Source organism: Bufo gargarizans, chromosome 7 (genome assembly GCF_014858855.1).
Source record: "Bufo gargarizans isolate SCDJY-AF-19 chromosome 7, ASM1485885v1, whole genome shotgun sequence".
Taxonomy (NCBI): Eukaryota; Metazoa; Chordata; class Amphibia; order Anura; family Bufonidae; genus Bufo; species Bufo gargarizans.
The window spans coordinates 77,078,823-77,091,355 of NC_058086.1; the positions used below are offsets into that span (position 1 = coordinate 77,078,823).

General features: G+C 43.5%; 1 protein-coding gene across 4 annotated transcripts in view; it reads left to right on the forward strand.

The window, feature by feature from the left end:
* The window catches only part of CEBPG (CCAAT enhancer binding protein gamma), a 97,685-nt gene that overhangs the window by 19,265 nt on the left and 65,887 nt on the right, over positions 1-12,533 (forward strand). The gene's annotated exons all lie outside the window — the stretch shown is intronic.

Sequence of the window (12,533 nt, forward strand, 5' to 3'; positions counted from 1 at the left end):
GAGGGAATGGTCCCTGAACCCTTCTGTTTTCAGCAAGATTGTTAAGTTATGGGGGATGCCTCAAGTAGATCTTTTTGCCACCAGGAAGAACCGGAAGGTAAAAAGATTCTACTCCCTGTCTCCCAGGGATCGACTAGAGGAGATAGATGCTTTGGTTCAGCCTTGGAGTCAGGGTCTATTATATGCCTTCCCTCCACTTCAGCTAATACCGAGGGTTCTCAAGAAGGTCAGAGAAGACAAAGCCAGAATCATCATGATTGTTCCCTTCTGGCCACGTCGAGCATGGTTCTATTGGCTGAGTGATGTCAGTAGCAGATCCTTGGGTCCTTCCGGAGATCCCAGATCTAATTCTTTTTCAAGGTCCTATTGTCCACCTTCCCCTCCCCCCGTGAAAAGGCTCCATTTGACGGAGTGGCTTTTCAACGACGCCTTTTACTAGATAGAGGTCTTTCTGAATCGGTGGTTGCTACCATGCTGTTAAGTAGGAAGCCGGTGGGCGATATGCGATATAAATTTGTGCCACGATATGGATTTTGAGCATGTCGCCGGACCGCGATATGATCGCGCTCTCTGCGCGCACCATGTTCTCCTGAGTCGGCACAGTGGAGAAGGAGGAAGTCCCTCCCTCCCCACTGTGCGCGGCTGCCGCTGACCACCAATGAGAAAAGAGTAGGAGGAGGGGAGGGACTGACAGTAAATCATTGAGTTTTCACGATCTCAGGGAGGGTGTGAAAACTCAAATCCGATAGTATATTCTAACCCCATGTGTTCCCATGGTGACAGGGACGCTTGCCTGGGGGTTAGAATATACAAGGCCACGCCGCTTACAGGAGCACATTTATAAACTAAACAGTAACTTTAACTTTAATCAGCGACTCTTTACTTGTATACCTTACTCTGTCTTAGCTCCGGTAACAGCAGGCAGTGCGGGCGGGTGGCGCTTACTCACTGACTTCACGCGCCTGCTCCTCCCACTAGGCGGCACAGGCGCGTGACGTCGCGTGACGTCAGTGAGTGGGCGCCGCACTGCCTGCTGTTACCAGAGCTAAGACAGAGTAAGGTAAAGTAAAGAGTCGCTGATTAAAATTATTGTTTAGTTTATAAATTGTGCTCCTGTGGGTGTCACTGTTTAGGGGAGGGGACTCAGCTCCCTGCTGTTGTGTGCACTATGCACAGGGCAGCAGGGAGAGTGTAAAGTCCTATTCACCCTAATAGAGCTCTATTAGGGTGAATATGACAAGGGTTCTAGCCCTTAAGGAGACTAGTAAATGAAACTTTTTTTTTTCTTTTTTTTTCACTTTTTAACCCCCCCCCCCCCATTTTAGGCCATATCGTCCACCCCTACTGGTGACTACTAATATCTATGCTAGAACTTGGATTACCTTTTTTAAGTTTATAGGAGTCCCTCCTTGCACCATCCTACCCTCTTCAGTTAAGTAGAATCTTGGATTTTCTTCAGAGAGGTGTGGAGAAAGGCCTAGCACTAAGTACTATCAAGGTCCAGGTGGCCGCTCTAGTGTTCTATTCGATTACAGGTTGGCGTGTTATTCTTGGATTATATAACAAGAGAGAGAAAGAATACCGAAACGGGAGCCGCATATCTACAAAATCTACAAATTTATTGAGGTAACAGACACAGCATAAAAAAGTTTAAAATCGTTGTATACAACAGATCCGGGCCATGTAAGCAGTGTATCGGCGCATGCCCATCTGAATCACCACAAATTCATGTATGAACCCCCACATCTATCAGCATGTAATAATATAAAGTGCATGAAATCCATCAACAATAGATAAGAGTTAATGAATACTTATCATAGTATTGGCATGATGGGGGGGGGGTCTGTGGCGGTCAGAAAGAGAGCCCAACACGTATCGCCAGACTTGCTGGCTTCCTCAGGAGTGCCTGGTTCCCAATAGCAATCATCAAATATATATATATATATGTTAAGTAATCACATAATAATGCCTTATACCTGTGCAATGATTCCAGGTGGGAAAAGGGGGCGGTCACTTCGCTGTCGTGGAGCAACAGAGAGGCAAGTGGGGAAGTCTCCCACAATACAGGTGTGGGTCCGTTGTGGGAGGCGAACGGCGTCCGGATGTGCCGTCCTCGCATGCGCCCGTCCAAGCCGGCCCGTGCTGCGTTCCAAAGTAGCAGCACGCGCCGGCTCACAGGGCTCCCACTGCGTGTCAACAGTCGGAAGTGACGTTGGATTATAATGTTCTTGGATTATAATGTTTTGTAAATCAATATCTAGGAGTCTCCCTGCCAGGAATTTCAAAGCTCCTCCTTGGGATCTTAATCTGGTGTTAAGGGCCTTGGTTAAACCTACATTTAGTCCTGTAGACTCTCTGCCAATTAAGTTCCTGACCTTTTCAAATGTATTTTTTTGGTAGCTATTACATCAGCCAGGAGAATTGGTGAGCTTCAGGCTCTTTCCATTAGCCCTCCATATACGATTTTCCAAGATTGAGTCCGTCTCAGGCCAGACCCAGCATTTTTGCCCAAAGTAGTATCGGAATTCCATAGAAGTCATGAAGAATCCGAGGAAGAGGCAGATTTCCATTCTTTGGATGTTAGAGAATGTCTCCTACGGTACCTAGAGGCTACAAAAGGTTGGAGGAAGTCCTCTTCATTGTTTTGTCTTATTTTCAGGCCTGAATAAGGGAAAATCAGCTAGTAAAAGTACTTTAGCCCGTTGGATCAAGCAGGCTTTTTCTTTGGCATATCTTTCTATGCAGGAAACTGTCCCGTCTGGCTGGTCGGCCCATTCTACTAGAGCAGTGGCAACTTCCTGGGGAGAAAAGGCAGAGGTTTCTATACAAGACATTTGCAGAGCAGCAGCGTGGTCTTCTGCTTCTCCCTTCTATAGATTACCATAAACCTGTCAGAAGTGTCTAATCTTTCCTTTGGATGCAAAGCCCTTCAGGTTGTGGGGCCCCCCTAATTTTTCACTCTGGGATATCTCCTGGTGCTGTCATAGACGAAGTGATAAATGATCATTACGTCCATGTCAGCACCACTTTAATTCCCCCCTCCCTGTTTCTTTTCCACCTTACTCTTCCATTCTGTTCTTTTTGGTGTTGGATCCTGCATCACTGGGTGTGCAGTAAAAAAATAAATACAAAAAATATAATAACTATAATACTAAACTCTGATAATGACCGAAACCATGAGATGGAGCTGGTCCGGATGTACTGAAGATGTTTCTTGTCTAGTCTATAAAAGCCACAGAGGAGGAGGGGCGTCTGAAGATTTATACCTGTGGGTTTCCTGTCCTGGGAGGTGGATCTCTCCTGGTGCTGTCATGGACTCCGGAAAACAACATACGGTTGTGTGCATGTAGCCTTAGTGCGAGTCAAAATACACTGCAATACACTATGCAGTATATAGTACAGCCTTCAGGCCCACTGGATCTTCAAGAACCAAGTGGGTCTGGGTACAGAAATATGTATCTTTTTCCCATATCTGCACATTTTTATAATTGGTTAAAAATAAAACAAATAAGGTACCCTACACATGTTTTGGTATTGCCGCATTTGTAACGACCTGATCTATAAAAGGATCACGTTACTTTTCCTACACTGTAAACGCCATTAAAATTTTGCCCCCTTCACCTGAAAAAATTGTCAAGTCATATGTACCCCAAATAATGCGCCCCTACCTGAGACAACTGCCCAAAAAATAAGTATTTCAGAAAATGGATTAAAAAAAAACATGATTGTCTTTTCAAAAATGCTTTTATTGTGCAAAACCACCTCTCGCCTTACATCACAAAAAGTGTAATACCAAGCGATTGTCTTATGTAGGGGGCTCATTTTTTTAAGGATGAGGTGACTGTTTGGTGCAATTTTGGGGTACATAAGACTATCGGCCAAAAATAAAAATTGCTTTCAGAAAATTTAGTTTCAAAAATGTTTGTGTAAAACATTTTTTTTATTTAAAAGGAGACATATTGGGTATCACTGTGTCTGTAACAACCTTATCTATAAAAATCACATGATCTATCTACCCCTTAAGGTGAATGCCGTAAAAAAAAAAATAAAAAAAAACTGTGCCAAAACCTTGCCCCACAAAATGTAATATTAAATGATCAAAAAATCGTATGTGCCCAAAAAAAAATTGCCAATAAAAATGTCAATTCTTCCCAAAAAAAAAAAATGCCCCTGACCAAGACTATCAGCCAAAAATTTACAAAAAAAAATGGCTTTCGGCAAATGGAGACACAGAAACGTGATTGCATTTTTGAAAAAATTAAAATAAAGAAAATGTAGACATATGGGAAATGATGTCTAAAAACCAGTCCAGCAAAATCTGCCCTAAAAAAAACAGCTACTTATGCTTGTAGGTGAATAAGGTGATAAGACATTCTTCAGATACATAAATGAAAAAAGGAAATTTAAAACAAGGAATTAACAACAAATTAAAAACAAAGGAAGGAAGGTATATGGAAGAAGATAAAGAGCTAGCTGACTGCCTCAATGAATACTTCTGTTCAGTTTTTACAAAGGAGATTTATTTAACCAATCATTAGTAACAGGAGTCGTCCCAAAAGATTGGGAATTGGCAAATGTTGTGCCCATTCACAAGAAAGGTAGTAGGTAGGAATTGGGCAATTATAGGCCAGTAAGGCCTCATGCACACTACTATAGTTATGGTCCGCATCCGAGCCACAGTTTTTGCGGCTCGGATGCGGACCCATTCACTTCAATGGGGCCGCAAAAGATGCGGACAGCACTCCATGTGCTGTCTGCTTCCATCGCTCCGTTCCGAGGCCCCGCAAAAAAAATTTATAATATAGCATGTCCTATTCTTGTCCATTTTGCAGACAAGAATAGGCATGTCTACAATAGGCCGCCCGTTCCGCAAATTGCAGAAGGCACACAGGCGGTTTCCGTTTTTTGTGGACCTGCGGTTTGCAGACCGAAAAAAAAGTGCAGTTTTTTTGCGTGTGCATGAGGCCTAAGCCTGACATCAATAGTGGGTAAATTATTGGACATCATGCTTGAGGAGAGGATCTAAAATTCCATGGATTGAAAGATGAAAAACAGCATGGGTTTACTTCAGGGAGATCATGTCAAACTACCGTATTTTTCGCTTTATAAGATGCACCTAGGTTTTTGAGGAGAAAAATAAGAAAAAAAATATTTTGAACCAAAAGGTGTGCTTTTGGTGGATTTTGAACTAATGGTGGGTGGATGACTCGCTGTTATGGAGGCTCTGTGGATGACTTGCTGTTATGGGAGCTCTGTGCTATGACACATAAGGCCATGAGGGGGGCCAGCATAAGATGCTATATGTGTGGATGACACACATATAGCAGCATCTTATGCTGGTCCCCCTTATGGCCTTATGTTTCACAGCATTACAGTACTTTATTTGTATACGAGAGGCTGGAGGCAACACAGCGGGGCCCGGTGCAGTCACTGTATTACACCGGGCCCAGCGCACAGAAATCTCTTTGTATGTAAAGTCTTTCTTTAATCCTGATCAATCGCTCTACTATTGATAAACTAGCCTAATCGCCTGCATCAGTACTCACTATGAATGTAGCGTGCGGTCCCAATGGCGCATGACTTCATCCTGCTCCTGCTTCATTAATGAAGTGGGAGGAGCGTGACTGACGTCAGTCACACGCCAGCCGGACCGCACACTGCATTCATAGTGAGTACTGTTGCAGGCGATTAGGCTAGTTTATCAATAGGAGAGTGATTCAGGATTAAAGGGCTTCTGTCAGCCCACTAAACTGTTGTTGTTTTTTTTTTGTTTTTTTTGGTTTAATAATAATCCCTACACTGCGAGCTCCCTATACATAAGCTAAATATTCATTTTTGTTTAGTAGATTTTGTTAAAAAGCAATTTTTATAATATGTAAATTACCTTGCTACCAGCAAGTAGGGCGGCTACTTGCTGGTAGCAGCCGCATCCTCCTCTCATAATGACGCCCCCTCCGCTGTGTGATTGACAGGGCCAGGGAACGGGGATCGTTCTCTGCTGGCCCTGTTTGAATTCAAAATATCGCGCCTGCGCCATACCTGTCTTTAAACGGCGCAGGCGCACTGAGAGGCGGCCGCTCAATGCGCCTGCGCCGATGACGTCACATCTACACCCGGTGCAGGCGCATTGAGGATAGAGCGGCCGCCTCTCAGTGCACCTGCGCTGATTAAAGACAGGTACGGCGCAGGCGCGATATTTTGAATTCAAACAGGGCCAGCAGAGAACGATCCCGTTCCCTGGCCCTGTCAATCACACAGCGGAGGGGGCGTCATTATGAGAGGAGGATGCGGCTGCTACCAGCAAGTAGCCGCCCTACTTGCTGGTAGCAAGGTAATTTACATTTTATAAAAATTGCTTTTTAACAAAATCTACTGTCAGTAGATTTGTACCTATGAAACTGGCTGACCTGTTACATGTGCACAAAGGGATGTGTTGGTCTCCTATTCATATGTGCCCAAATAAGCCTCTAGGAGCAACGTGGTGTTGTCGTAATAACTATAGGCTCTGCCTTCTCTGTAAGAGTAGGAACGTGTAGAGGAAACTGACGGCACTCACCCCTTTGCGCTGAAACAAAACTTCTTTATTGGCAGTGGATAGCGGACAACAAGCACAGAGATGTAACCAGCTGAATGGGCGACGGCCGTTTCGCACCTAAGTGCTTCCTCTGGCCCATGATCAAGTGCTCAATTCACCTGGTCTTTTAAAACAGCCAGCTAGTTACGCGGAATTACATGCGCCCAGTCGGCATTGCGCCTGATCGGTGCCTACCTCTGTGCGTCACAGTAAGCCCTGTCACAGCTGAAAGACAAATAACAATATAGCGATTTAAAAACAATATCTTATTGCTATAATTACACATGTAGAACATATCCCGGGGAAATCGGGTCATTACAAGAATACACCCATGTCTATTTTATCATTCAAACCCAGGGGTCCCATTGCGTTCGAACGCAATAGCCATCTGCTCTCTCGTCTAAGGAGTTCTTTATGTTTATCGCCCCCCTGTGGCAAATTGTGTAATATTTCTATGCCGGCAAAGCTAAGTGTCGAGCTGTCACCTGCATGCTCCTCCCTCACATGATCGATTAATCGCATACAGCCTTTTCCTGTGGATAAGGAATTAAGGTGTTCCCTGATTCCCCTAATAGTGTCAAGAGGCCAGTACCCTATGGCCAGTTTGTCCGTCTAAGACTGATTAACAAATTTGAGGCTGACTATCACAGTCAGGCCTTGGAATTAAATAAATAGATTACTGGCCAGGGGGTACCCTCTCAGACTTTTAAATCAGGCCATGAAGAAGATATAAAACCCCATATCTGCCCCTTACCCATTGAAAATGTAGGCTTGCAGAATACGAGTTCAAACGTAGAAGCACACCCCTTTGTCTTCTCCTTTAAGTATGGACCCATGGCCCCTCTTATCAAGAGATTCATTAAGGAAAACTGGTCCATACTTGAAAGAGACGAGTCATTAAAAGAGCTACATAACACGACACCCATCATAGCCTTTTAGGAGATGTCACAACTTGAGGGACAAATTAGTCCGCAGCAGGTTCATAGAGAAAAAACCCGCCACATGGCTGGAAAGTTGCGGTCCAAAAGGTAACCGCAGGTGCGGACATTGTTCATGCTGTAGGTTTAACCCCCAATGGAATATCTTAAAATTTGGAGGGATTCAACACCAGGTCACCTCCCTCATTACCTGCAAGAGTCGATACGTTGTATACCTTATTAAATGCACTTGTGGCAGGTTTTATATAGGTAAAACTATTAGGGGTCTACATGAAAGAATCAGGGAACACCTTAATTCCTTATCCACAGGAAAAGGCTGTATGCGATTAATCGATCATGTGAGGGAGGAGCATGCAGGTGACAGCTCGACACTTAGCTTTGCCGGCATAGAAATATTACATAATTTGCCACAGGGGGGCGATAAACATAAAGAACTCCTTAGACGAGAGAGCAGATGGCTATTGCGTTTGAACGCAATGGGACCCCTGGGTTTGAATGATAAAGTAGACATGGGTGTATTCTTGTAATGACCCGATTTTCCCCGGGATATGTGCTACATGTGTAATTATAGCAATAAGATATTTTTAAATCGCTATATTGTTTGTCTTTCAGCTGTGACAGGGCTTACTGTGACGCACAGAGGTAGGCGCCGATCAGGTGCAATGCCGACTGGGCGCATGTAATTCTGCGTAACTAGCTGGCTGTTTTAAAAGACCAGGTGAATTGAGCACTTGATCACGGGCCAGAGGAAGCACTTAGGTGCAAAACGTCCGTTGCCCATCCAGTTGGTTACATCTCTGTGCTTGTTGTCCGCTATCCACTGCCAATAAATAAGTTTTGTTTCAGCGCAAAGAAGGGGTGAGTGCCGTCCGTTTCTTCTACATGTTCCTATGTTTACTGGATGTAACTTGCTTGTTACACGTAGGACTGAGCACCGCCAGCCAGCGCTCTAAGTCTAATAGCAGACTCACTCTACTTCACCCTCACTGACGTGGTCCGTGCTACTATAGAAAAAGGGTTGTCATTTATCTTTTCTGCAGTGCCACTCCGCCTTTCTTCTTTTACAACACTTCTCTGCAAGAGTGCACAAGAAAATAAGTGATGTTGCTTGCACAGTATAACTGTTACAATGACTGTAGTTCGCTTACCAGAGGTTGTTGTGAGATAGTCACAACAACTTTGAAGACTTTGCTGTTATAGGTCCCGACCAGCATGCAGGGATACTTGGCTGCAGCCTGGGTTCCTAACTGCACCTCTGGACCAGGTGCCGGAGTTGCTTCAATCAAGAAGAAAAGATGAAAGAACCTCTGTCGGTGCTGCCAATGAGGACATCGAGCGTGGCAAGTATTTTTACAGGGTTGTTTGTTGATGCGTTTCAAGGGTGAAGCGCCCTCTTCCTGGGTCTGATTGTCCTCAGGACGAGGACGCTTCATTCTTGAAATGCGTTAACAAATAAACCACGCCCGATGTCCTCATTGGCAGCACTGACAGGTTCTTTCATCTGCTTTTCTTGCTTGAATTTCTGCAAGAGTGAAGAGCCTCTAGGTGTAATGGCAATACCTCCATTGCTCCTAGAGGCTCATTTGCATTGCGCATATATAACGCATCATTTTTCTCATCAATGCAGGCACGTATGAACATGGGACCAAAACTTATTTGCGCTTGGCATCTAACAGGTCAGCCAGTTTCATAGATATAAATCTGCTGACCGGTGCCCTTTAAAAACCATGTGCATCTGGGAGAAAAGTGGACACCTAGAACAGTGATGGCTAACCTTGGCACTACAGCTGTGGTAAAACTACAACTCCCAAGATGCCCCCCTTGCTTGGCTGCTCTCAGAACTCTGTAGAAATAAATGGAGCATGCTGGGAGTCGTAGTTTCACCACAGCTGGAGTGCCAAGGTTGGCCATCACTGACCTAGAACATGTCATGCAAAGCACTTTAGGAAACCTTGACCCCACTTAACTCCTAAACTGGTAGACATGGGTCAAAACTGATACATCCAGTGTGTTTCTGAGTAAGTTCTAGCCACATACCACTTAACTCTCTTCCAACTGGAAAAACCTGTGTGGAATTCAATACGGCGGACTTCAAAATGGTGGGCAAAAAAATGTTTTCTCCACAAAATCCTTCCTCCCAATTAATACTTTTCACTCATTGGAAGTCACTTTTCTACAAATTATGCCAGAGCGTGTCCAGACATTTGCTTGACCCTGTACAGTGCTGCCCATAATTATTCATACCTCTGAAAAATTTGGACTTAAAGTTACTTTTATTCAACCAGCAAGTAATTTTTTGGCGGGAAATTACATGGGTGTCTCCCAAAAGATAATAAGACTATGTACAAGAGGCATTATTGTGGGGGAAAAAAAACTTTTCTTAGCTTTTATTTACATTTGAGCAAAAAGTGTGCAGTCCAAAATTATTCATACCCTTCTCAATAATCAATAGAAAAGCCTTTATTGGCTATTACAGCAATCAAACGCTTCCTATAATTGCAGACCAGCTTTTTGCATGTCTCCACAGGTATTTTTGCCCATTCATCTTTAGCAATGAGCTCCAAATCATTCAGGTTGGAGGGTCTTCTTGCCATCACCCTGATCTTTAGGCTAGGTCTACACGACGACATTTGTCGCACCAATGTCACGCGACAATTTTTATAATGGCAGTCTATAGTGTCGCACTGCGACATACTGCGACGCTCGCAGAAAATCCATTCAAGATGGATTTTTCTGCGACTGTCGCGTCGCAGTCGCAGCATATCGCATGTTGCAGTGCAACACCATAGACTGCCATTATAAAAATTGTCGCGCGACATTGGTGCAACAAAATGTCGCGCGACAACTGTTGCGCCCTAGTCGCGCGACAAATGTCGTCTTGTAGACCTAGCCTTAGCTCCCTCCACAGATTCTCAATTGGATTCAAGTCTGGACTCTGGCTGGGCCAGTCCAGAAAGGTTAATGTTGTTGTCTGCTAACCATTTTTTCACCACTTTTGCTCTGTGTTTTGGGTCATTATCCTGCTGAAATATCCACTGGTGCACAAAGCCAAGTTTCTCTGCAGACTGCCTGATGTTGCCGTTGAGAATCCTCATGTATTGCTCTTTTTTTTTCATGGTGCCGTTTACTGTGATGAGGTTCCCTAGTCCATTGGCTGAAAAACATCCCCAAAGCATTAGGAGCCCACCACCATGTTTTACAGTGGGGATGGTGTTCTTTGGGTTGAAGGCTTCTTTTTTATATGCCAAATGAAAGAAACATCATTGTGACCAAACAATGAAATTTTTGTTTCATCTGACCATAACACAGAAGACCAGAAGTGGTCTTCTTTGTCCAGATGAGATTTTGCAAAGGCCAAATGAGCTTTTGTGTGCCTTATCTTAGGAAGTGACGTCCTCCTTGATCTGCATTGTGCAGCGTCCGTTGGATTTTCTGCCTTGAGACATTGCCATCAGCAGAGCCCATATTCACCAGGAGGGCCTTGGTGGTGATCTTTGGATTCTTTTTCACCTCTTTAACCACCTCAGCTCCCCTAGCTTAAACCCCCTTTAATGACCAGACCACTTTTTACAATTCTGCACTACACTACTTTCACGGTTTATTGCTCGGTTATACAACTTGCCACCCAAATGAATTTTTACCTCCTTTTCTTCTCACTAATATAGCTTTCATTTGGTGGTATTTTATTGCTGCTGACATTTTTTACTTTCTTTGATATTAATCGAAATTGACCGAAATGTTTGCAAAAAATGAAATTTTTCACTTAAAGTTGTAACATTTAAGAAAACTACATTTTCTATATAAATTCTTCTCTAAATTTATTGTTCTACATGTCTTTGATACAAAAAAATGCAATACGTGTATATTTATAGGTTTGAGCAAAAGTTATAGCGTTTACAAACTATGGTACAAAAAAATGTGAATTTCCGCATTTTGAAGCAGCTTTGACTTTCTGAGCACCTGTCATGTTTCCTGAGGTTCTACAATGCCCAGACAGTAGAAACACCCCACAAATGACCCCATTTCGGAACGTAAACACCCTAAAGTATTTGCTGATGGACATGGTGAGTTCATGGAAGTTTTAATTTTTTGTCACAAGTTAGCGGAAAATGATTGATATTTTTTTTTTTTCTTACAATCCATTTTCCGCTAACTTGTGACAAAAAATAAAATTTTACATGAACTCGCCATGCCCCTCATGAAATACCTTGGGGTGTCTTCTTTCCAAAATGGGGTCACTTGTGGGGTATTTATACTGCCCTGGCATTTTAGGGGACCTAAAGCGTGAGAAGTAGTTTGAAATCCAAATGTGTAAAAAATGTCCTGTGAAATCCTAAAGGTGCTCTTTAGAATTTGGGCCCCTTTGCGCACCTAGGCTGCAAAAAAATGTCACACATGTGGTATCGCCGTACTCTGGAGAAGTAGGACAATGTGTTTTGGGGTGTATTTTTACATATACCCATACTGGGTGAGAGAAATATCTCTGTAAAAGTCAATTTTTCCCCTTTTTTTTTTTTTTTTTTTTTTTTTTTAACAAAGCTGTCATTTGACAGAGCTATTTCTCTCACCCAGCATGGGTATATGTAAAAAGACACCCCAAAAGACATTGCCCTACTTCTCCTGAGTACGGCGATACCACATGTGTGACACTTTTTTGCCGCCTAGATGCGTAAAGGGGCCCAAATTCCTTTTAGGAGGGCATTTTTACACATTTGGATTCCAGACTTCTTCTCGCTCTTTAGGGCCCCTAAAATGCCAGGGCAGTATAAATACCCCACATGTGACCCCATTTTGGAAAGAATACACCCTAAGGTATTCCGCGAGGGTCATAGCGAGTTCATAGAAGATTTTTTATTTATTTTCTCCTCACAAAGTCTCCCTTTCCGCAAACTTGGGACAAAAAGTTCAATCTTTCATGGACTCAATATGCCCCTCAGCGAATACCTTGGGGTGTCTTCTTTCCAAAATGGGGTCATTTGTGGGGTGTTTATACTGCCCTGGCATTTGACAGTCTCCGCAAT